The 25,143-nt window shown below is 39.2% G+C and overlaps 1 protein-coding gene across 1 annotated transcript in view; it reads left to right on the top strand.

Annotated features, from left to right (window-relative positions):
- Nucleotides 1–998: 998 nt before the first annotated feature.
- TANC2 (tetratricopeptide repeat, ankyrin repeat and coiled-coil containing 2) overlaps nucleotides 999–25,143 on the top strand; it is a 371,592-nt gene continuing 347,447 nt past the window's right edge. The window contains exon 1 of the mRNA XM_047081653.1: nucleotides 999–1,197. The gene's annotated coding sequence lies outside the window, so the exon portion shown is untranslated. The remainder of the gene's footprint in view (nucleotides 1,198–25,143) is intronic.

Raw genomic sequence — 25,143 nt, 5'->3', positions numbered from 1 at the left:
TCTCCTCCCTCCCCACCCACCTGCTCACCCATCGCTGGTTTTGCACCTCATTCTGATTGCCACCACAGCCAACTGTGGCATTTGAAGCAATTTACAGATTACAATTGAGCATCAGGCAAAGAATGACCGACATAGGTAGGATATGAGGACTCCGGGAGTGAGGTGTACGTAAGGTGACTGAAGCGGGGGAAATCTAGAGGAACGTTCTGGCCATTAACGAGGGAGGACAGGCCCAGAAGTGGGCGCACGTGACAGCAGCAGCACCTCGAGAGTGACATCACCCCTTCGGGGGCGGAGCCGAACTATTTAGGGCCTTGTCTGCTATTGAGCTTCCATCCTTCTTCCCCACCAAATGCCCTCGACCCCACCGGTCAGAGCCCCCTGAGGAAACGAGAAATGCCCAGACCTCACAGGGCGGCAGAATCAGGGCCCAACCTCTCCGCGCAGGGAAGGGTTCGGTTTTCACTCTCGTTCCCAGCCGCTCCCCACCCCCAAACTGTGGAGGGGGCGGGGGCGCGCGCGCTCCACCACGCACGCGCCCCCACGCACGCGCTCTCCCTCCGCGCTCGCGCTCCTCCCCACCCGGGCCCGGAGGGGGCGGGGCTGCGGGCGGCCGGGGAGGGTGTGACGCCCCCGGCGCGGCGGCGGCGCTAGCGAGCGGCCGGCCGGGCGCGGGTTGCTGGGCGCGCTGCTCCGGCGGGGCCCGCTGGCACAGCCGCCTCGCGAGAGCCGCCCGCCCGGCTGGGGAAGCTACGAGCACTCCGAGCGCCGGGCTCGGGGCTGCCGGCGCTGCCCTCCCGCCGCCGCCCTCCGCGCCTCCTCCGGACGGCCCCGCCCCCGTTCCCATCCCCCTCGCGCTCACCTCCTGGCTGTGCCGCGCGCGAGGCGGAGCGAGGCGCCTGCCGCTGCCGCCGCCGCCGCTGCCGCCGCCGCCACCGCCACCACCGCCGCCGCCGCCGCGCTTAGGGGCGAGAGCCTGCACCCGCGCCGCCGCTGACAGGACGACCGCCGCGGGCTGCGCTTGCCCGCCTCGAGGCCCCGCCGCGCCTTTCCGGGGCGCAGATCCACCGCGGGCGTCGGAGCGCAGCGAGGTGCTCTGGGAATCGCGGGCGGCGCCGGCGGGCGGCGCGGTCCTCACTGGAGATCCCGGGGACTGGGGCTTGACCCCGAGGTGCAGCGAGCCCCTCAAAGCGGCAGGTAAGACACCGGGGAGCCGCGGAAGGAGAGGTCGCCTCAGTGACAGGGGCGTTCGCCTTCAATGCCTCCGCTCCAGGGAGAGGGGCGGGGGCGAGCGGGGAGACAGCGAAACGGGCAGCGAAGTGCCTCCGGTGTCCAAGGCGTGGGGAAGGTTGGCTCCAAATGTGGCACCCAGGGTGACTTCAGATAGGACCGGGGTTGGTTACTTCGGTGTCACCGAAGGTGTCAAGGAATTTGGCACCGAGGAGAGTCTCTGGATGACGGGGACCCAGGATGAGATGCGAGGCAGATTGCTAAACGTGGCAGAGAATGTGGTGCAGAACGAGTTGCAAAATGTGCCCCCAGAATGCAGCATAAAAAGTAGTTGTGAAATGTGCCAGGTAAGGCGCAGGGTGGGTTGGCCTGTGTGGCATTGAAATTCATGGTAGAAGTGTTATTAGTGATATTAACAGTCCCTCCTGGGAAAGGGGATGTAGTGTAAGAAAAGATTAATAAGGCTCATTGCTAGATATTTTATCACAGGAATTCGCGAGGAGCTGTGATATGCTATTTTTTTTTGAGATATAGTATGTACCCACGTGAAAGAAAAAAAAAAGCATACTGTATCTGGTTGTGAGATGGAAAAATAGGGCTAAAATAATTCCAGGTTTCGCCGTCAGCTTGTAGAGCTGTGATATAATTGTATCCTGTCCTTTATTTCAGTTGTGGAATGTTTAAAATGGGTTTCACAAAACATAAACAATGATAATTAACATTAGGAAGATTTGGTGTTTTGGGTGTCTTTCACTCTATTCTCTGCCTTCTCCAGGAAAAGAAAAACAATAAACAAACAAACAAACAAAAAAACACCCCACCACATCTTGACCATAATTCTGAGTTCAAGATCATTAGGCAAAGGGATTTTTTTTTTTTCCCTATGTGTCTCTGTCTTCCTTTTCACACAGGTGAAAATATCTGGAATGAGGAAAACAAAACAATATGGTGAACAAAAGGGATAAATTTTCAGGCATTTTGAGGGGTTGGAGCCAAAAGCTATTGCAGTGGTTAATTACAGTGAATGACAGTAGTGATATATTCTTGCATGTTTTTGGTGTTGGGGTGGCAAGACAGGGGGGAAAAATACAGTAAATGTAGCCTAAAAAGCAGCAACATGGATACTGTCAGTGGAGCACTTCTTGCAGCGTTTCTCAGGTACATCATCTTAGGAATGAGAGCACAAGAATAAAATATTAAATATTCTTTCTCTCTCTCTGTCTCTCTCTCTCCCTATAAAATTACCCACATGCTGCGAAACATTGTGACTTCCATTTAAGAAGAACATCTGCGTTTTGAGAGGATTGTCAGAAAATAGCTGGAATTTCAGAAGTAACAAAAGATAGTTGAATGACCTGTGTAATATAACTTACATATGTATGTTCAATGAGTGTCTGTGTCCTGTGAAACCAGCAGAAATATCTGGATGTGTTCATTAGGATATAGTTAATGGTTGAGATTATAGTGTTTTATGTTGTGACTATTGTAGAGAAATTGAATTACTTGCCTGAATGTTGTTCTTATAATAACTGTAAGTAGTTTGCCAGATAATCTGAAAATCCATACTGATTGGCTTCCTCCTGGATGCACAATTCAGCCACTGAGGGATCATTTGCTTCAAAGACAAAACTGGATTTTCCTTGGTGATTAATATTTGGGTTTTAGTGTTTTCTGTAGATACGTTACTCACCTTGAGGCAATGTTGGGGCTAAAGCAGAGAGGAGAGGGCCAGAAGAGAATAAAGAGCAGTTCTGTTGGGTCTTCCTGTTTTGTTCTGACTGGAAGCCGTGTGTACTGCCACCCCCTACCGTCTGTAGGAAGAGGTGTTGCAGAGCCCCATTCTTTTCTTGTTATCACTGCCCCCTTGTGTAAGGGAAGAAATTGATAGCTGCACTTGGGAAAACTTGCTCTCATATTGTTCTTGACAGGGGTGTTACGTGGATCTCTTAGTGATCTTTTCAGAGTTGCAGGGCTTTAAACTTACTGTTAATTAGGCGCCAGATTTGATGTCTGTTTTTAATAGTATCTAGTTTTAGTCAGTAATTCAAATTTCTCAGAATGTTTTCAGTGTGTTTGGGAAGATGGTGGAGTATTTTCACTAGTAGGAGAACTACTGGTGATGGCTCACCCTTATGTAGCACCTACTCTGTGCCAGTCCTGTTATACGTGTTTTAACCAGTTTCAATGCCCTGTGAGGTGTGTACGGTTATTTCCATTTTCTGATGAGAAACTGAAACACAGAGATGTTCAGTAACTTGCATAGGACAGTCAAGAATCAGATTTAGCTAGCAAGCAGAAGAATTGAGTTTCAATTCAGTAAGTAGTAAGATGCATAAATATTAAGCCTACAAATATACCAAAATTACAATTTACTTGTAGTATGAACATTTCTCTTCTGGAATTTATTTTTGTCATTTATCTCTGGAATTATGAGTAGAGGAGTATCAGTGTTTTTTATGTGGTTAAGGAGATGTTTGTGATGGAGATTGGTTTTTTGGGGGGAACTTTAGAGGTAGAAAGTTACTTTCAGGTAGGTTGGTTTGTGTGTGTGTGTGTGTGTGTGTGTGTGTATACATAGTGTGCAATAAAGGTTTACTGGTGCTTTCAAAAATTTTTTTTAATGTTTATTCATTTTTTTGAATGTTTATTCATTTTTGAGAGACAGAGACGGAGCTTGAGTGGGGGATGGGCAGAGAGCAAGGGAGACACAGAATCTGAAGCAGGCTCCAGGCTCCCGGCTGTCAGCACAGAGCCTGATGAGCTGGAACTCATGGACCTCGATATCATGACCTGAGCTGAAGTCAGACACTCAACCGCTCAACCGACTGAGCCACCCTACTGGTGCTTTTAAAGAGATAGTACTATACGCACGCACACACAACTAACTACTATCTCTTTAAGAGCACCAGTAAATTTACTGTAACTTTCTCAAGGAAAATTAAGGAGGAATTATCTATTTTTTCTATCTGTTCACACTTTTACGATCTCTATTTTGTTATTAAAAAGTTTTTTTTTAATATTTATTTTTGAGAGAGAGAGAGAGAGAGAGAGACAGAGACAGAGACAGAGACAGAGCATTAGCGGAAGAGGGGCAGAGAAAGAGTGAGACACAGATCCCAAACAGGCTCTAGGCTCTGAGCTGTTAGCACAGAGCCCAATGCGGGGCTCGAACTCATGAACTGTGAGATTATTACCTGAGCCAAAGTTGGATGTTTAACTGACTGAGCCACCCAGATGCCCCTGATCTCTATTTTATTTTAAAAAGTAACAAAAATGGATTGGACATACATGTATATTTTACTGTTTCCATCTGCAGTTGTTGGCTTAGATTTTTCTCACACTTAAACATTTTTTTATATATATTACATATGAACTAATATTTATAAAAACGTGTAAAGAATATCACCTCTTCTATTGTAACAATTATTTTCTTTTTTAAGCCAAACTGCCATTCTGTGATTCACATGTCTCATATAATCAAACATTTCTGTATTTTTGTATACATGTGTTGTTAAGGGAATGCAAGGTAATCTACTGATTATGGCTAAGACTTATTCAGGATGTATATTTATGTACTTTAGTATATTTAATAAATTGTCATAGACTTGATCATGCTCTGTATTTTAGGTTGGTTGGTAGTTCCTTTTAGTGTACTTCACTTATAAAGCCTAATTTGATGTTTGCATCTTTATCATAAGGTTTTTTGTTTTTTGAGTTTATTTATTTTTGAGAGAGAGAGAGCACACGAATGGGAGAGGGACAGAGAGAGGGAGTGAGAGAATCCTAAGCAGGCTCCATGCTCCATGCAGAGCCCAACATGGGGCTTGATCCCACCACTGTGAGATCACGACCTGAGCCAAAATTCAAGAGTCGGACGCTTAACCAACTGAGCCACCCAGGTGCCCCTCTTTTCGTATTTTCTGAATGACTCTCTGTGCATTATTTTGAATGGGGAAGAAAGTAAGCCTAGAAAGAAGTACAGTAATCCCCCCTTATCTTCAGGGGATACATTCCATGACCCCAGGGGATGCCTGAAACTGTGCATAGTACTGAACCCTGTATATACGATGTTTTTTTTCCTATAAATACATACCTATGATAAAGTTTAATTTATAAATTAGGTATAGTAAGAGATTAACAATAATAAAATAGAACAGTTGAGCCTGGGTAGCTCAGTCGGCTAAATGCCTGACTTTGGCTCGGGTCAGATCTCATAGCTCGTGAGTTCGAGCCCTGTGTCTGGCTCTGTGCTGACAGCTCAGAGCCTGGAGCCTGCTTCAGATTCTGTGTCCCTCTCTCGTTCTGCCCCCTCCCGCTCATGCTCTCTCTCAAGAATAAATAAACATTAAAAAAATTTAAAAAATACAATAAAATAGAACACTTGTAATAGTATGTTGTAATACAGTTGTGTGAATGTAGTCTCTCAAAATATCTTATTGATTGAATTCACTCTTCTTGTAATGACATGAGACGATAAAATGCCTGTGTAATGGGATGAAGTGATGTAGGCAGTGTGATGTGGCCTTAGGTTACTATTGACCTTCTGACTAAGTATCAGAAGGAGGAGCTTCTAGACTGTGGGTGGATTAGCAGGGACTACTGTACACTAAACCAATACTAGTTCTAAAAAGTGAATATTAGGGTAGTTGATACTGATTAGATGTAAGGTAGAACAAGTGTGCCTAAAAGAAATGCATCAAATTTCTTTCCTTGTCATATTTCTTTCCTTTACAATATAATTAAAATTGAATTTCTGAGACATACTGATTAGGCATAGTAGTTGAATGTACTTACACAGAATCACAGAATGTTAGCTGGAATATTTTTACTCAGGATTCCAAGATTTTATTTCAGGAAGCTAGAACAGGCTGTTGCAGATGGCTGTTTACTTTTCCAGTACTAGTCTGACCAAAGTAACAAATATAAAATAGTTTGGAAACTAGTTTAATTATTTGGACTTTTTTTTTCCCCTTTGTGAATGAATTGAAGCTCAGCATTGTCATATCTGCTGAGTGCCTGTAGTTAACAAATACTATTATTATTTGGAGAGAAGGCACTATATAAATATACTGTATAAATAAATAGTCTTTGTTATAATACCATGAAAACTGTCACTTGGCTTGTTGGAGTAGCATCTTTTGTATTACATGAAAATTGTTTACAATAAAAAAATGAGGGGCTCCTGGGTGGCTCAATCGGTTAAGCATCCGACTTCAGCTCAGGTCATGATCTCATGATTTGAGTCCAGCATTTGACTCTGCACTGATAGTGCAGAGCCTGCTTGGGATTCTCTGTCTCTCCCCCTCCCCCGTGTGTGTGTGTGTGTGTGTGTGTGTGTGTGTGTGTGTGTGTTTGTGTTCACGTGTGTACTCTCAAGATAAACTTTAAAAAAATGAGTTGAGATGTTTATATGATGATGGAGGGTACCTATGCCTGGTGAGTCTTTTTAAAATTCTCTGGAGGGGTACCTGGGTGGCTCAGTCAGTTAAGCATCCTGCTCCTGGTTTTGGCTCATGTCATGATCTCATGGTCGTGGGTTCTAGCCCTGCATTGGGCTCTGTGCTGACAGCACGGAGCCTGCTTGGAATTCTGTCTCCCTCTCTCTATGCCCCTCCCCTGCTCACACACACACACTCTCTCTCTCTCTCTCAAAATAAATAAACTTAAAAAAAGGAAAATTCTATGGAAAGAAATAGGTTAAAAGAAGAGCCTAAAGACTTATAGCTTTATTTTTCCAGCCAATGGCCCTTTTCCTTTCTTTTAGAGGTATTTTACCTCGAGTATTTAAGATTCCAGGTAATATTAGATGGAGAACAAAAAATTGGGGCCTAAATTTTAAAAGGTTAAACAGGGTAAGGATGCAATAAATGGAAAAAGTTTCTGATAGGGATTGTTCTTATTCCAGAACAATCCAAGTAATTACAATACCATAATTATTTCTGGAAACAAATTATTAGGTCAGTTTATTTTATTTAACAAAAATATAAGTCTTTAGAAAGTTGTGTTTGTGGATGTTTTTAGTGTGAGATAAGTTGCTTTTTTATGCGCCACACATTACAAAAATATCTTATTATGTTCAGCTTCTGTTTGTCCTTGAATAGTTGAAGGTAAACTTGACTGAGTTTAAGAGGCAAAAAAATTAAGTTGGTATTAGTTTTAATCATGCTTTTGCTTTACCCTTTTCTTCCCCATAATACTAACTTCTGCCTTTATCCAGTGCATAGTATATATATTCTATCTCTCAAACTTCTTCCTTTTTATCAGAACTCGAGATATTCTGATGTCATTTGTTTTATTTTTTAAATTTTTTTAATGTTTATTTTTGAGAGAGTGAGCGCACGCGTGACCGAGAAGGCAGGGGAGGGGGAGAGAGAGAGGGAGAGACAGAATCCGAAGCAGACTCCAGGCTCTGAGCCATCAACACAGATCCTGATGCGGAGCTCAAACCCATGTGAGATCAAGACCTGAGCTGAAGTTGGAATGCTTAACCGACTAAGGCACCACGTTGCCCCTATTCTGATGTCATTTAAACTGAGTAGTTGCATTATAGTGAATAATCTTGTTGGTATGTTTAAAAAAAATCCATTTGCCCTGTAGACATCTTTCCTTTTTAATGTCAAATTTATGTACCTTTTTTCCATAGGTACTTTGCTGCCAGAGTGATCTTTCTAACATGGCCATCTGATCATGTCATTCTTTTCTTCAGAATCTTATTGTGGCACCTCATCACTTAATGGATAAAATGGAAACTCCTTAGCAAGCCATGTGAGGTCCTTCATCATGATCTGATCTTTGCCTCCTTTTTAGACTCATTGCCTGCCTCATTCTTCTTCAGAGTTCTATGCATCAGGAGATATGTGTGGAGAAATATACATACATATACACAACATCAAGAATATTATTCAGAGTAACTTCTGGACTGTCGTTGAAACAAACTCTAAAGATAAACCAAATTTTGTTCCTTATTTATTTCCTGAGTTGGGGGAGGAAGATTAGAAGGTTCTCTGTGTGAACTGTAGCTGAATTATTTTCACTATATTATGGGGGTTGGCAAACTACAGTGCATGGGCCAAATGCAGCCCAATGTCTGTTTTTGTCTGACCTGCAAGCTAAGATTGGTTTTTTATAGTTTTAAATAGTTGAAAAGATATCAAAAGAAGAATGCTTTGTGACATGTGAAAATTATAGGAAATTCAAATTCACGCCCTGAAGAAAGTTTATTGGCATATTGCCATACTCAATCATTTACATATTGGTTATAGCTGTTTTCTGAGTATAGCCACAGAGTTGGGTAGTTTCTAAAGAGACTGTATAGCCCACAAAACCTGAGTATTGACTGTTTAGCCCAACTAACTGATACTAACTTTATTAACTGATAAAAGTTACCAGTCGTTAGTTTATACTATAAATGGTCATTGACTATCATGAATTGGAGATAGATCAACTATGTCTGTTGAAGGCCTTTCAGGGCATAATTGCTTCTGTCTATCTACTGAGAAAAGATTGGCTACTTTGCCTTCATAGGGATTTATCTGACAGTCTCCTGTTGTGTCTCCATTTGACACCCATATTATGTCTAACTCTGAAGAAATTTCTTCCAGAGTATATTAATTGACTATTCCTTTTTCTCAAAAGAGGTATCCCAAGTGAAGAGTTTTAGAGCATGGCATATAAGAAGATTTTTCTTTTTCCAAGTCTCTCATATGCATATTTTGCATTAAAAAAGATCATTGTTATATGAAAAAAACCTTGATTTTTTAAATATCAGTTTGCTATATGGATACCTTGTGTTTAAGGTTTATGAGTTCAGTTAGATTACTTATATTGGAAAAATTGGGAGGGGTTATGCAGTATATTAACACATTAAATCATTTGCTTAAATATTTATTGACTACCTGCTATGTATAAGTAGTCACTTTTACTATTGTAGTCTTTCAGTTGAAGGTGGACATTTCAAATTCTTACTTAATAAAAGCTAATAGTGTAATTCAGAATTCTGTGTCCTCATATCCATTCTGCCCCGGGGGAAAATATGGTTTAAGAAAATCCAGTGTATTACAGTTTGTCACTTCCCTAAAGTTTCATTAGCCAGTGTTGATAAGTTTTACTGTTTTCATTAGGTGGCAAGGTATTATGAAAAGGAAAACAGTGATTTGTACATTCCTTCTTATAAATACCAGCAAGTGTTGCAAACCTAAAATTCACAAAGAAAACTATATAAACAATAGTAATGGACTAGGTATCCTTGTTTATTTCCTTCCTCTAATACTTGCATTATCTAATACTTGCATTAATACTTGAATTATCATATCTGATTATATCAGTTGACATCTCATTATAGAGATTGACAACTTGAAGAAATATGGCAACAGGTTTTTATTGCCATGGAAACCCCTCCTATGGATCCAGCCTTATGAGTGAATTAGTTAGTTATTAAACTTGGAAATGGGATGGGGTATCTAGATGTTGTGATTCAATCATCTTAGCCATAGAGAATCTGCCTCAGATCTTAGTCAATTCCTTCTGCCTAAATGAAGGAAGTCTCTTCTTAGCCCTTTGCAATCTTGGGTTGTGGGGTCCCACAATGTCTAGCCCTAGCTGCTGAAATTTGGTAAGGCAAAAAGCTAGTCAGGCTATGGAAGCTTAATGTGTATTTGTTGTTACTCTAGAATTAGTTCTGTTCAAATCCCAAGGAATTCTGTAGGGCTCCCTCGGATTTGGGAATTAGGGTGAATGAAGGTAATTCGTTTTATTAGGATATGTGGGATGAAGATTTACTGCATAATCAGAGAATACATACAGCATCAGAGAATCTTAACTCTTCCTTTTTAGGGTTTTGAAGAGGAAGAAAGACTTCCTTTGGAAGTTGTTACAAACATTCCTTTATGATAGGATGACAATACTATTGTTTATGTAAGAAGCTTTTGAAATTCTACAATCATGAGACCCATTTTATAGTAGAACATGAATTTGTGAGTTTTTGAATCATGAAAACATTCAAATTATTGCTCTGTCACTCACTAGATGTATGAGGGGCTAAAATCTATCTTGTAGGGTTTTGATGATGACAATGAAATAATCACTGACAATCCTTAGGACCCTGTCTAGTGCTTAAGGAACGGTAATTTTTATTAGACCTTGGAAGGCGTCCTGAATTTCTCTTTTTTGATGTGTGCTTGACCCAGCTCCTTTCCAGAGTGTTTTACTAGCATTGTCAGTACAGCTTTTCCTTGTCTTGTTTTGCTCTCCTTTTCAGCCTTGCAAGGCATTTAAAAGACCCATGGTTAATCCAGCTACTGATTTATTTTGTATTCTGAAATTTTCTTTTATGAAAGATTTGATGAGAGCTGAGAGAATTCTTAAGTAACTGTAAACTTTAAAGATTCTTATAGAAGTGAGATGCTGTTGGGCAGACTCCTGGTGTGCATACCTTTTGGGCTGTTTCCCTTTAAGTACCACAAGCTTGACAAAAATTAGTTTTTAATCTCCTCCATAAAAGAGCAAACAGTGGCATTTCTTTGAGACAGTGAGCCCAAGTTCTTTTTTTCAATTCGATCACGTAAATGTTTTCAATTTTTATAAACATTTCTCACATTTGTTAATAACTGGAATTTTCTATGATAACTTTATCCATCACCCATGTCACATGTTGGTAGCTTTTTGTAATTTTTCTTTTTTAAAAAGTTGTAGGTGGCAATCAGTTAAGTGGTTGCTACTTTTTTGTGTGATTTGCTTAATAAAAATGGCCTTGTTTATTTACAATGTAAAATAATACATTAGGAAAAGTTTGCGTCTCTTTAGTATAGCTATAACAAGTTAACTATTCAAAATCCCATTTTTTCCTGAGTTTTAATTACTTCTGTGACATTTTGCCCATTTATGCTAATCAGTGTATCATGCATATAATTATTCATTGAATATTTTTTTTACTCACTTTTTCTTAGTTTTATCCTTATTTGTCAAAATATCCATGAACTGATAAGTTTGTGCTAGTTATAAGTTTGTGCTGGTTATAAAATAAAAACTAGTTCATCATGAAGTCATCTTGCTTAATGTACTTGAGAAAGGCCATTCTTATGCAGCTTTGGTTCCAGATTGGATTATTTTGTATTTTTAAATAAATGAACTTCATAATGATTCCTCTCCTTGCTTACATAATTTAATTCTAATTTTGTCTTTGGATGTATTAAAGGTAGACATTTATTAGTTGTCAACAAATGTTAATTGTCATTACTTTTAATCTCCTCACCCTCCCAACCCATTCTAGCTTTATAAAAAAATTATAAAGGTAATTCTCTGCTTGCAACCCTGAAAATAAACAAACTAGGGTGAATAAAGGAAAAGTTAGTATTTTCCCTTCCCCTCAGGTCTCTCCCTTCTCTAGTTTTCCTCCTTGGTGTAGCCAACATTAACGAACACTGAGTATTTTTCAGCATCTTTTTCTCACTCAAAAACACATAAGTATGTACACATACCTATACAGGCTTTTTGTAACTTGCTTTATTCATTTACAAACATATCATGGTATCTCTCCAGTGTAGTAAATGGAACTCTAATTGTAAAAAGCTCAATAACATTCTATAGGGTACCACACCATAATTTATTCTGTTGTTACGTAACTAATGGATGTTAAGATTCTTTCTTTCTTTCTTTCTCTTTCTTTCTTTCTTTCTTTCTTTCTTTCTTTCTTTCTTTCTTTCTTTCTTTCTCTTTCTCTTTCTTTCTCCCTCTCTCTCTCTCTCTCTCTCTTTCTTTTCTTTCTTTCCTGTTACAAACATTAGTCCATTCTTACTCATGACCAGAGAAGCAAACATTCTATATAAAATGTTGACAAGATAAAACTAGTAGTATATTTAAAAGATAATACATCAGGGGCACCTGGGTGGCTCAGTCAGTTAAGCGGTTAAGTGTCCGACTTTGGCTCAGGCCATGGTCTCCTGGTTTGTGAGTTCAAGCCCCACTTCGGAGCCTGGAGCCTGGAGCCTGCTTTGCCTGCTTTGTATTCTTTGTCTCCTTCTCTCTCTGCCCCTCCCCCACTTGTGCTCTGTCTCTATCAAAAATAAATGTAAAAAAAAAAGTTTAAAAGATAATACATCAGTGTTTATTCCAAGAAGGCAGGGACAGTTAAATAGTAACATAATTTAACATATTAACAGATTACAAGATAAAAACTATATGAGTATCTCTCTCTTTTTGGATGAGTTGGAGGACTTTGTATTGTATTTAGACAAAATAGCATAGGGAAATGCCTGCCCATGCAGATAGTAGTCCAAGTTTTGTACAATTCTTTGACCCTCAAGGTGATAAGCAGAAGCCTTTTTTTCCAGAGTCTTTGTGGAGACTTTGTGGGGCCTTTCTGCTTTGACCTTGGCCTAACTACAGGACTTTGGTTGCTAAAGCCTGGTACCTTTGACATATGGAAATAAGTATACTTCCTGAGACTGGGATGGATGATAAGGGTGAGCCTATCCAACTTAGGGCTGGCACTTTTTGCGATCTTGTGTTTGATTACTTTGGGCTTAATGAGCACCTTGTTGGCCTCTGTACTGGTGCTCATTGTTTGGAAACATTGGTCTGAATCATTTTGAGGCCTTTCTCATGCTTGTTGGCAAAATATGCATTCCTTAGGATCTAAGTTTCTTGAAGCTTTCTAGGACTGGTTGGTTGTATATAATATTCTTGGTTTTGGCCATTTCTATACTGGCAGCCACAACTCTGGGAGTGGTAGAGACTGGAAAAAAAGAGACCCATGACTGTCATAATAGATGCCAGAAAAGCATTTGGAGTAATATCCTCAGTGGATGTGGCATAATTTCTGAGTTCTTGCTTGAGTGAAAATGCCCATCTTTTATCTTAATCAGTGAATGATATCTTGGCTAGATAGTGTTCTTGGATCATCATTCCGTTTTTTTTTTCCTGCTTTATAACATGTATACCTTATACCACCATTTTCAAGCTTGTGCAACTGATAAGTTTGATGCCTTTCTCCTTTCTTTATAAGTAACTGGTTCTTTATCTCCCACACAGTCTTGCCACGCTTATGTGGTCTGAGATTATCAGATCTAATCTCATTATGCACTTGATCCCTTTTATATCATGGGAAAGCCAGTACTGCCCATTCATCTTGCATTTCCTGGACTCCTGCCTATATTACTGTATTTTCCCCTTTCTGATCCCAGTTTTCTCCTTTTTTTTCCTTCTTATTCTTTAATGTTTAGTAGTAGTATAGTAAAATCATTTTAGTGATTCTGAGTTGTTATTCTCAGGTACAAATTGTTCTTTCAAAATGTAGTTTCAAATATTTATTTCAGGAAAGTTTTTTGACATACTGTTTTTTACTATTCTGTTTTTGGTTTTGATTTCCTTCTTCAGGGGTTCCTATCACTGTATGTTCCATCTTCTTTGCCTGTTTTCAGTATTTGCCAGTTTTTCTCAAATCTTTTTGATCTCTTTGAGTCTTAAATTTTTCTTTTTTTTAACCTATTTTTCTTAAGGGATTATCTGTTTTTATTCATTTTTGTCTTCTGGAATGATTCTTTCCTTTTGTTTTTAATTATTTTGTGTCATGTCATCTCATTTTGAGTTTTTATAATTCTTAGATCTATTCTTTCATGTCTTTTGTCATTTTCTTAAGGTCTTTTAGTTCATTTTGAAATGGCATGTTACAGAGTTGATCTTTTATGTGGGCACGTCTTTCTGGTATGCTTTTATTGTCTGTAGGGATGTTGTTATTATTTTAATGTTTATTTATTTATTTTAGAGAGGGAGAACAGGGGAGGGTCAGAGAGAGAGAGAGAGAGAGAGAGAAGAAAGAGAGAATCCCAAGCAGGCTTTGTGCTGTCAACACAGAGTGCGATGCTCGAACTCATGAACCATGAGGCCATGACCTGAGCTAAAATCAAGAGTCTGATCGACTGAGCCATCCAAGTGCCCCTGTAGGGATGTTATTCTGCTCCTTATTCTTTCTTCTTGTAACTTAGTATATGGAATTGACCTTGATACTTTCTGTGATTCATTTTTATTTGAAATTTATTTCAAAAAATCTTTTAGAAAATGTCTGGGTTCAGGAAATCTTCTAATTTCATAGAGCTTTTTCTGTGATTGTTTTTGTGTAGTGTTAAAAAATATGGTGGCTTGTATTCTGAGATTTCCTGGCCTTACTCTCCTCTAGTAGTTTTGTTTGGACCTTCTCTTTCCTTCATCTCTCTTGTTTGATCCCAATTTTCACCCTTTTGTGATCATTAAACCCTTTCTCTCTGCCTTCTGGAGTTTATCTGCAAAACTCCCTTAGTCTTTAACCTCTTTTCTAAACATGAATACCTTCTTGCTATAAGTAAAACTTCTCCCCTGAGGGCCATACTTCCCCATAGAGTTCTAAAGTGGTGGCTCCTCCTATTGATGTGGGTTAAGTGTTCTTTTTGCTTTCTCATAGTTGCTTCTAGACTTCTTTGGGGGCTTACTGGTACTCTTCTACTACTCCAGTTATGATTATTGGTATCTTCAGTATCCATACAGATGACCCTTCTGGTATTCTGTCTTCTTCACTTTCTCTCCTCTGCTGATCTTGTCCTTTGCCTCAGCTGTTGACTTCTGTGGCATATTCTGTGCAGATGTTTTTAAAACCCTCAGTGCATCTGCATTAACTGGGAAGCTTTGAGAAACTACAGGTGCCTAGGACTCACTCCCAGAAATTCTGATTTGGTTAATCTGGGGTGTGGCTTCATATGTTATATTTAACAGTTTTTCAAGGTGACTTTAATGTGCACCAGGATTGAGAGTCACTGTTCTAGAACTCCTTATTACCAATAGCTACAATTTTCTGTAATATTTCTGGCATTTTACTCTCCAACTATCACCTCCAGTGTTTCTGGCTCACTTCTAAGTACCCAACAATCTTGATTCTTTGACTCCACTGGGTCCTTTAATTTACCACCTTTTCACTGTTCCTCAGGGCATACATGTCCTCAGTTCCTTTTCTAACTTGCTGAATTCTGATTATAATTGCTCTTCTGCATCTATCCTCAACCCTCTTCATCTCTTTCCCTTGGTTGTTCTTGCCTTGTAAAACCCGATCCTGGTTAAAACCAACCCTCCTTTTTCACATCTGCACACTTGTAGCTGTATATGGCTCAGCAAAACAGTCATGTTGACTTTAAATTCTTAGTACCCAGTGACTTTAACTTCATTTTAGTGCTGCCAAGCTATCCTACTTTATTATTCTAGTTCTTCCACACTCCCATTTGCTTAGTTGATTATATCTGTTCCTTGCATGCAAATCTTCAACATTTCCCTTTACATCCTCTCTTTCAGCTGGTGACCTTCCTTTCTATTTTATTAAGAAAATAGAAACGTTCTTCCCACCACCTGCATCTTTACCAGTTATTGTGAATTAACTGTCTTTTCTTCTATCGAAGGTCATTCCCACCAATTGTTCCTTTGAGCCCATCCCTTCTTGCCTTCTCAAGGACATTCTTCCTGCAATTCTTCCCTGTTATTCCTTTTCTGGATCACTGTCAACAGATTAAGAGCATATTGTAATTTCTTTCATTTGAAAGAAATGCTCTCTTGACCTTACTAACCCTTCCGGCTGCTATCCCATTTCTTTTCTCATTTATACCAGACTTCGGAAAACAGTTTTGTTTACCTTATCCATCTTTCTTTTTTAAATAGTTTAATTAATAGTGTAGAGGTGTAATGTACATGTTACAGAATTTACTCATTGTAACAGTATGATTTACTGATTATAGGTAAATCTATAGAATTGTGCAGTTATCACCACAATCCAGTTTTACAGTATTGTGATCACTCCCCAAAATTCCTCTGAGCTTATTTGCGTTCCATCTCCATTCCTAACGCTAGCCTTAGGCAACCACTCATCTTTCTGTTTCAATAAGTTGGCCTTTGGACATTCATATAAATGGAATCATAAGTGGGTAGTTTTGTTTTATAATATGCAGTCTTTTGCTTCTGTCTACTTACACTTAGCATGATGTTTTTGAGGTTAATCCATGTTGAGCATGTGTCAGTATGCCATTCCTTTTTATTGCTGAGTATTTTTGCATTGTATGGATGCAAAATGCCATCATCAAATGATGGGCATTTGAATTGTTTCCAGTTTTTGGCTTTTATGAGTAATGCTGCTATAGTCATTCATGTACAAGGCTTGGTGTGGATATATGTTTTAATGTCTTCTGGATAGATTCCTAGGAGTGGAGTTGCTGGGTTTGTGATCCATTTTGAGTTAATTTTTGGAGGTGGTGTGAGGTAAGGATCTGAGGTTTTTTTTGTTTTTTTTTTTGTTTTTTTTTTTTTAATGAATATCCAGTTGCCCCAACACCATTTATCGAAAAGATTATCCTTTCTTCCTATGAATTGTCTTGACACAATAAAAAATGTACATATTACAAAATTTACCCTTTGTATTTGGGGTATGAGAAGGGATTATACTCCTATGGCTGTCTCACTACTTCGAACTTCCTGTTAAATCCCCAGATAGGCCACTGGGTTATTGCTTGCTCTGAACAGGATGACAGCCTCAGGCTAGGAAATCTGACTGTTCACTTGCCACTAAGATGGCTACTTTAATTGGTAGTTCTATCAAATTGAGTCCTTTGCTGCAGTAGCAGCAAAGCTCCAGGTTTTCTTTGTCTGGCCCACCCTGCTTGAGCTACTACTTGTAGGGGGCAAGATTAAGGAGAATGAGAGTAGTCCCAGGCAAAATTGCCACAAGCTTCCATTGTTCTTACCCAATTTTGCCTAGTTTGCTTGAATAAACATTTCTTTGTTGTATGCCTTTGGTTGATTTCCAGAGTGCTATAAAGTCAGATCTCCATTCTCTTTGAACCCATCCCAACCAGGCTTCCTCTCCCACCGTTTCACTGAAACTGCTTGTTATGGTCATCAGTGGCTTTCATTTTGCTCAATCCAGTGATCCTTTTTTAGTCTCTGTCTTGCTTGATCTGTCAGCACCGTTTGATAGAATTGATTACACTCTCTCCTCCTTGAAGTCTTCGACTTCCAAAATACTTGGTTGTTCTGTGTCACGGGATACTTTCTTTTTGTGGATTTCTTTCACTTAGTCCTCCTCATCTCATAGCCTATAAAACTTGTAGTGCGTTAGGAATTTTATCTTTCCTGAGGACATTATTTCTCTTTCTGCCCTCTCAAGTGATGCCTTTCCTTTTTTTTGTTCTCATAACCCTCATGCCACTGGATATGGAGATAGATACTCTCTTTATTCCCCTTTTCAGCATTGAAATCATTCTCTTCCCTAAAATTCTTTAGCTTTGAAATTCACGTCATCACATTTTATTTACTACAAACCCTGTTGGTGTTGACTGGATTTTCTGGTTCACCCCCATACAGTGACTTCTGATGGTTACCACCTGGAGTTAGGTCATACTTCACAAGTTAAGGGCATAGTCCTCCACTAGACAGCTTTCACTTCAAATACCAGCTTCAGGCTTGGGGGTTCCCAGAATCATCCTCATTTCTAACCAACTTGCTGTAAAGTAAATGTGGGGATTCCTGCTACTCCCTCACAGTTTTACTGTGGCTAAAAGGATACAAAACAGAACCAGCCAAAAGAAGGGACACAGAGGGTAAGGTCTAGGAAGCTCTCAAATGTGCAGCTTCTGGTGTCCTCCCCCTTTGGAATCAGGACACATCCTCCTCCTGGCACATCTTTCTTCTGAACCCTAAGGCTCACCCAAACTTTGGTGTTCTGGGTTTTTATTGAGGCTTTGGTATGTAGGCATGATTGATTAAATCATTGGCCACTGATTAAACTCAGTCTCCAGCCACCTCCACTCACTGGACGGCAGGCCTCTAATTATATAGTTGGTCTTTTTGGTATAGCCAGCCCCCATCCTGAGTCATTTTGTTAGCACAAACTATTTAGGGGCCCGCTATGACTCATCTCATTAACAGAAGCTATCAGGTTCCATCATGAATAACAAAGACACTCCTATCACTCAGAAAAAATTCCTAGGATTTAAAGACTACCCCCCAGTAACTGGGAACAAAAGCTAGCCAAATTTCTTTATTACATAGGATTCCTTCCCTCTTCTTACTTTTTGGTTTTATTTTGTTTATACTCCCCTTCTCTCTCACAGTACTATTTCGATTTCAATTCTTGGTCATTTCAACCATGTAGATAGTTTTTCAACATTCAGATCTTTCAGTTCTTTGGATTTCAGTTTTTGAATCTCTTTCTGTGATCTTGTCTTCCACCTCCCCTAAATCATTATGACTACCAAAGTTATTCCCTAGCAATAATAATTGCAACCTCTCCATAATTTCAGTTGTATGTGTCCCACTTTCTGGCCACTACTTGCTATCTTTCTAATCTTTTCCCCTTTAGTACCCTGACTCCCATAATTCTTTAACCCCACTAGGACCTCTTATCCAGTGATTCAGCCACCACTTCATTGACTCTTTCTCTTGATAACTTCTTTCCCTTCCTTACTCAAGTCACTTATAATCATAGTTCTCCCTTGCACATACCTTTGACATCATTTCTTCTCTCTTGATTCATTGTTCTTGCTGTGCCAAAACCACATTCCTAGTTAAATCCACTTACGACCTCTTCCATGCCTGCACCCATGAAGCTGAAATGTGGTTGGTGTAAAACATGCAACCTTGCTCATTGGTTTTGTTTTAAATTCATGGCCATAAACCTCAAGTGGAACCATAATGCTTCCAGATAATCATGCTGTATATCCTTAGTCTAGTAGGTGGGAGAATGAATGGATGATTAATTTATATATTTTCCCTCTTTTTTCCCCTCTCATCTCACTTGTAATACTTTCATTCTTTTTCTCAGCTAATGACTTTTCTTCCTACTTGATTGAAAAAGTTGAAGAGAACTTGTGTAGAATTCCACAGTCATATCTACTCCTTTATCAGCATTTACATTTGCATATTCTGACAGTTACCATAGTACTATGTCTACTTCTGTCTGAAGGCAGTTCCTTCATTCGTCCACTAGATCATATCCACTCTTGCCTACTCAAGAACATTCCTTCAGTTATTTTCTCCTCTTTTAATTTTTTTTCTCTGATTCATTCCCGTCAGCATTCAAACATGTTACTTCTCTCATGTTAAAAAAAAAAAAAAAAGTTTTCTTGATCTTACTTTCCCCTCCAACTACCACCTAATTTCGCGGTTCTGTCTTGTAGCAAACCCTTAAAGAGTTGCATATAATGCTGTTTCACTTTTCTCCTCCCATTGTACTATATGCTGACTAACTTGGATGTAACTTTAAAATACACACATACATACACACAACATACTTTGGTGTTTTTTTCTCTAAGAACAGGGATATTCTCATACACCTCATATAATTATCAGAATCAGAAAATATTTAATATATATGTATATAAATATTCAGTATTTATTGTTGGTATAATATATTATCCACAGTCTGTGTTTAGATTTTATTTCTTTCCCTAATAAGTCCTTATAGCATTTTGCACACTGCCCCCCGCCAAGTCTGGGATTCATTGTAGTATTCCTTCCAGCATTGCATTATTGGATTTAGTATTTAATCTGGAGCAATTCTTTAGCCTCTCTTGTTTCTTGTCATTGACACTTTGGAATATTACAGCCAGTTATTTTGCAGACTATACCTTGACTTGGTTTGTCTGTTTCCTTAGGTTTTATATTTTGGGGGCAGGATACTATATAAATGATGTGTGTTATTGGTGCATCCTATCAGGAGGCATATAATTCTGATTGGATCTGTTATTGATCATGTTAACTTTGATCATTTGGTTCAAGTGTTGTCCACCAGTTTTTTCTACTATACAGTCATTATTTTATTTTCGTAGTATATGAATAATTCATTGGAAGATATTTTGAAATTGCGGTTGATCCTTAAATGATGCAGGAGTTGGGGACGCTGACCCCTTCATGCAGTAGAAAATCTGGGTATAACTTGGCTCCCCAAAAACTTAACTAATAGCCACTGTGACCAGAAGCCTTACTAATAACATGAACAGTTGACTCATATTTTGTATATTGTATTATTATATACTGTATTCTTATAATAAAGTTAGCTACAGAAAAGACTATGTCATTAAGAAAATCATAAGGAAATGAACATGTCATGGGAATAACAGGTACATCATAGGGAATATAGTCAGTGGTATTGTAATAATGTTATATGGTGACAGTAGCTACCCTTACAGCCAGCATAGCACAGTGTATAGAGAAGCTAAATCTCTATGTTGTACACAATGTTGAAATGAATGTAACATTGTTTATCAACTGTCCTCAAATAAAAATTTTTTTCTGTTTTTAAAAGTTTGAGAGAGAGCGAGCGAGAGAGAGCGAGTGAGCGTGTGAGCACTGGAGGGGCAGAGAGGGGGAGAGAGAGGAAATCCCACGCAGGCTCTGCACTGACAGCACTGAGCCCTATGCAGGGCTTGAACTCACGAACCATGAGAACCAAGAGTTGGACATTTAACTGAGCCACCCAGGCGCTCCTCAAATAAAAAACTTTTTTAAAGATTAAAAGTAATTTGAAAAAAGGAAAGTCATTAAGAAAGAGAAAATACATATGTAGTACTATACTGCATTGAAAAAAATCCGTATGTAAGTGGACCTATGTAGTTCAAATCTATTTGGTTCAAGCATCAACTGTATGTAATCTCGTTGCCCATCAACTTTTACCTACTTGTTTTAGTATCATTACTAACTCTCACTGGAATTAATTATTATTACTAGGATGGCTGCAGAATAATGATTCTCTAACTCAGCCATTTTTTCTGCATTTATTAGTCAATATTTAAATTGGAAAAAATCAAGTGTTTTTTTCTTCTTAAGTAGGGAAAAAACCAGGTATGTGCTACTTTGTTTTTCTCTTGTGTGCCTACTTTAACTATTTACACAAAATATTTTATTTCTGACACTTCTAGTCACCAAATGTGTGGGGATTTCTCCTTACAAAAATAAACAAATCTCTGACACCAGCTGAGTGTCCTACAATTTAATTCAATTCTCACACTATGCTGCCCAAACATAGTGTCGGATCTCACAGGTAAGGGCTCTGTTTCACAAGAGTGCTCTCCCTTACCCCAACTTAAGATGCCAGTGTCAGGCTCAGGTTATCACCTGTGTTTGTGACCAACTGGCTGTAAATTAGAGGTTCCCATGATCTCCCTCCTCGGGTTCACATAATTTGCTAGAGTGGTGCATAGAACTCAGGGAGACACATTTACCAGTTTATTAAAGGTCATGATAAAGAGTACAGACGGCTAGATGAAGAGGTACATAGGGTGAGGTATGGGAAGGTCCCAAGTGCAGGAGCTTTTGACCTGGTGGAGTTTAGGTGTCACCCTCCTTGTGTGGATGTGTGTTCACCAGTCTGGAAGTTCCTTGGACCCCACACTATTGGTACTTTATGGAGGCTTCCTCATGTAGGCATAATCAATTACTAACTTTGTTTCTAGACATCCCCAGCCCCCGCCCCCCCCCCCCCCGCCTTCTTTGGAGGGTGTGGAGTAAGGATGAAAATTCCAAGCTTACAAGCCTGGATTGTCTTTCTGGTGACCAGCCCCCACTTAGAGCCATCCAGGAGCCCACCTAGAGTCACCTCATTAGAACAGAAGATGTACCCCTAGTACTGTCATCATTTAGGAATTTATAAGGGTTTTAGGAGCCCTGTGTCAGGGATCGGTCAAAGACAAATATTAGAACAAGAGTTGCTCCCAGTGTGTGTATCACTTAGGATATTACAACGGTTTTAGGAGCTCTGGGGACAGAGACCAATATATGTATTTTCTATTATTTCACAATATTCTGCTATGGAAGAGCCAGCCAAGCCTTCATCTTCCATTCTTTAATTACAATACGAACTCATGGGTTCCTACTTTTTTTAGTGGGTTATGACCTATTTCTGTCATTTATTTGGTGCTCAAATTGTTCCTGGTTTACCCAGTGGGAGCAGCTTCAGGCTGGTTTCTTGTTACATGCACTGATCATTATTTTGAACACTTCTTTACTTTTTGGAGCACCAAGATATTCCAGCCTCAAATTTTGCTTTCCTATCCCAGCAGTAGAATCAGACATTTCTCCATGGAGCCTTGGATTCCTTATTTTCTTCCTTTTATTTGAGGTATGACTTACAAAGAATTAGCTGCAAAGATGTTAATGTTATAATGAATTTTAGCAGTTATATATATCTATGTAACTATTACCCCAAACAAGATATAGAACATTTTTATCATCTAAGAAAGTTTACTCATGTCTCTTTATATCCAGTCCTCTCCCTTCCCCTAATTAAGAAGATCCTTTTTTTTTTTTTTTTAAACTTCTGCTGCCATAGATTAGTTTTGTCTGTTCTTCCACTTCATATACAGGGAGTCATACATTAAGTGTTTTTTGGTCTGGCTTCTGTATCAGTCTGAATCTAGTAAGAAGAGAGAAACTACATAGTAATTTGAATAGTGAGTATTTAATATGAAGAGTTATTAACTATAACAGGGAAATGGATAACGAGGAATTGGCTAGTAAGAAGTAAAGACAAATTAGGAATAGCAGATATACGGAGAAGCCACTACTCCTAGACTAAGTGAGATGGAGTGTCCAGGGAAGAGTGCTCCCTCCAGCGCTGACATCCAGCCTTTGTTGGAAAGGGCATGGCCATGACTCACTTGAATGGCAGAGAAATTGCTGTGATGTCACACTGAAAGAACTTTGTGGAAATCTGACTTCCAGAATTGCTGGAAATCTGTGCCTTGCAAAGGAAATCTATACAAGGGGAGGTGTCTCACCAAAGGTACTCTACTATAAAACCACCATAGGGAGAGTGTTTGGTCAAAGTGTTGGTTGCTGGGTACTCATGGCTGCCATGCAGCCCAGGGACAGGACATTAGAGAAGCTGCACATGCTGTAGTGACTTGATGCTGGAGAAGCTTTGCTACAGGAACTAGGTGCTGGAGAAATCATGCATACTGTAGTAGTCTGCTGAGCAAGCACAGTGGAACACAGAAACAAAACTCTTCCTTCCTGCAGAGTCTGTCCAGTGACTTCTTATAAAGCTTAATATTGTGCGAGCTGTCAAAGGAAAAAATGTTTAAAGATCTCAGGTTCACTTTCACAGAACAGGCAAAAAAAGGATGAATTTGGAGCTGAGAATCAAAAAGTTATTAGTGCAGGTCACATTTTCTTTGCAATCTCTTACTTTTTATTGTATGCTAGCCATTTTGTATAAAAGAATAGTAGAGACCTAGGTAAATAATATTCACCTCCATAGAGGGGAATGCTGCTGCTTGTGTCTAGCAACTAACTAGAGTAGGATGCTTGGTCAATCTGATTTATCTTTGACCTGTAACTGGGCTTTATTGTTGCCTAGTTAATTTCATTTCACCATTGGCTTCAAATATATTGAAGGTGGTGTCAGGATTCTCTTGTCTGGAGAGCTTAGTATCTGAATATTGGCAAGTTTTCAGAGATCTCTCAGAAACTGAGTCCCCAGCTTTCTGAAATGCAGAAGATTTCTCTCTGTTTTATTGCCTGATTGTCAAATGTTTTTGGCTTATCCTTCCTGTGTTTATTCTTTTAAAAAATTTGCATATACATGCATATTTTTATTTCTTCTTTCTTACAGAAAACGTAGCATAGTATACTACTCTTTTGTGTTTTGCTGTTTTTTACTTAACAATGTACCTTGAAAATAATTTTATGTTACAGAGATGTTATTTCCTTTTTTTTTTTTTACAGTTGTATATAGTACTTCATTGTGTATATGGGCCATGATTTATTTATTTGATCTCCTATATTTGGATATTTACCTAGTTTCCAGTATGTTGCAATAAAAAAATACTGTGATAAATAATCTTTTGTGTAAGTATTTTTATATTGTTGGAGTATATCCCTTTTTGAACTCCTAAACAGATACTTACCCTTTCTACTCCAGTGAAACTGCTCTTATCAAGGACCTCAGTGACCTCTGTGTTCCTAAATACAGTAGTCATATCTAGATGAAGATTTCATGTGATCTCAGTCTGTATTCACTCCCTTGATGATCTCACTCAGTCTTATGTCTCTGTTTACTGTCTATATGCTGGTAACTCCCAGGTGTATGTATCCAATCCAGATTTATTTCCCAAATTCCAAAGTCATATATCTAGCTGCTTACTTGACATTTTTACTTGGACATCAAATAGACATTTCAAGCACATTTTCCCCCAAATTAAACTACTCACTATCCTTTCCCTCTTCCCCCTAACTATTTTACCTGCAGTTTTTTCCATCTTGTTGTAGAAACTCCATCCTTGTACTTGTTTGGAATGTTGGAATCATCTTTGATTTCTTGTTCACTCCCCATATTCAATCTGTCAGGAGATCTATTGGCTACCTTCAAAACCTACCTAGAATCTGACTGCTACTGACCGTTTCTACCCAGGTCTGAGCTACTGATTTCACTTACCTAAATCACTGTAGCCACCTTATTGGTTTGCTTCTATAGTTTCTCTTCAAAATAGCAGCTGGAGTGATCTTTTAAAAATTTGCCAGATCATGTTTTTTACTCTTCTTAATATGTGTCCTGTGAATTTTCATCTCACTAAGAATAAAAGGTAAAGTTCTTACAAGAGCCAGTAAGGCCCTACACATTGTGGCTCCATTCAGTTCTCTGAACTCACCTACTTCTCTAACCCTTGCCTCTTGCCCCTGATCCACTGGGTTTTAGCTACAGAGGCCTTCTTGCTGTTCCTTGAATAACCTGAGCGTGCTTCTGGCTTATGACCTTTGCTTTTACTATTCTGCCAAAATTTTCTTTCCTCAGGCATCTGCATAGTTTATTTCATCATCACTTTCAGGTTTGTGTTTATCCAGTTTACAATTATTACAACCCTCCAATCTTGATTTCTCTCAGCCCCCAATATTCCTGTCCCCTTTCCCTGCCTT

Source organism: Lynx rufus, unplaced genomic scaffold (genome assembly GCF_022079265.1).
Source record: "Lynx rufus isolate CCGP_SWC_20201006 ecotype Redwood Valley unplaced genomic scaffold, mLynRuf1.p SCAF_18, whole genome shotgun sequence".
NCBI classification, from domain to species: domain Eukaryota; kingdom Metazoa; phylum Chordata; class Mammalia; order Carnivora; family Felidae; genus Lynx; species Lynx rufus.
The sequence above is the reverse complement of the archived record's forward strand: the minus strand, read 5'-3'. Positions and strand labels throughout refer to the sequence as shown.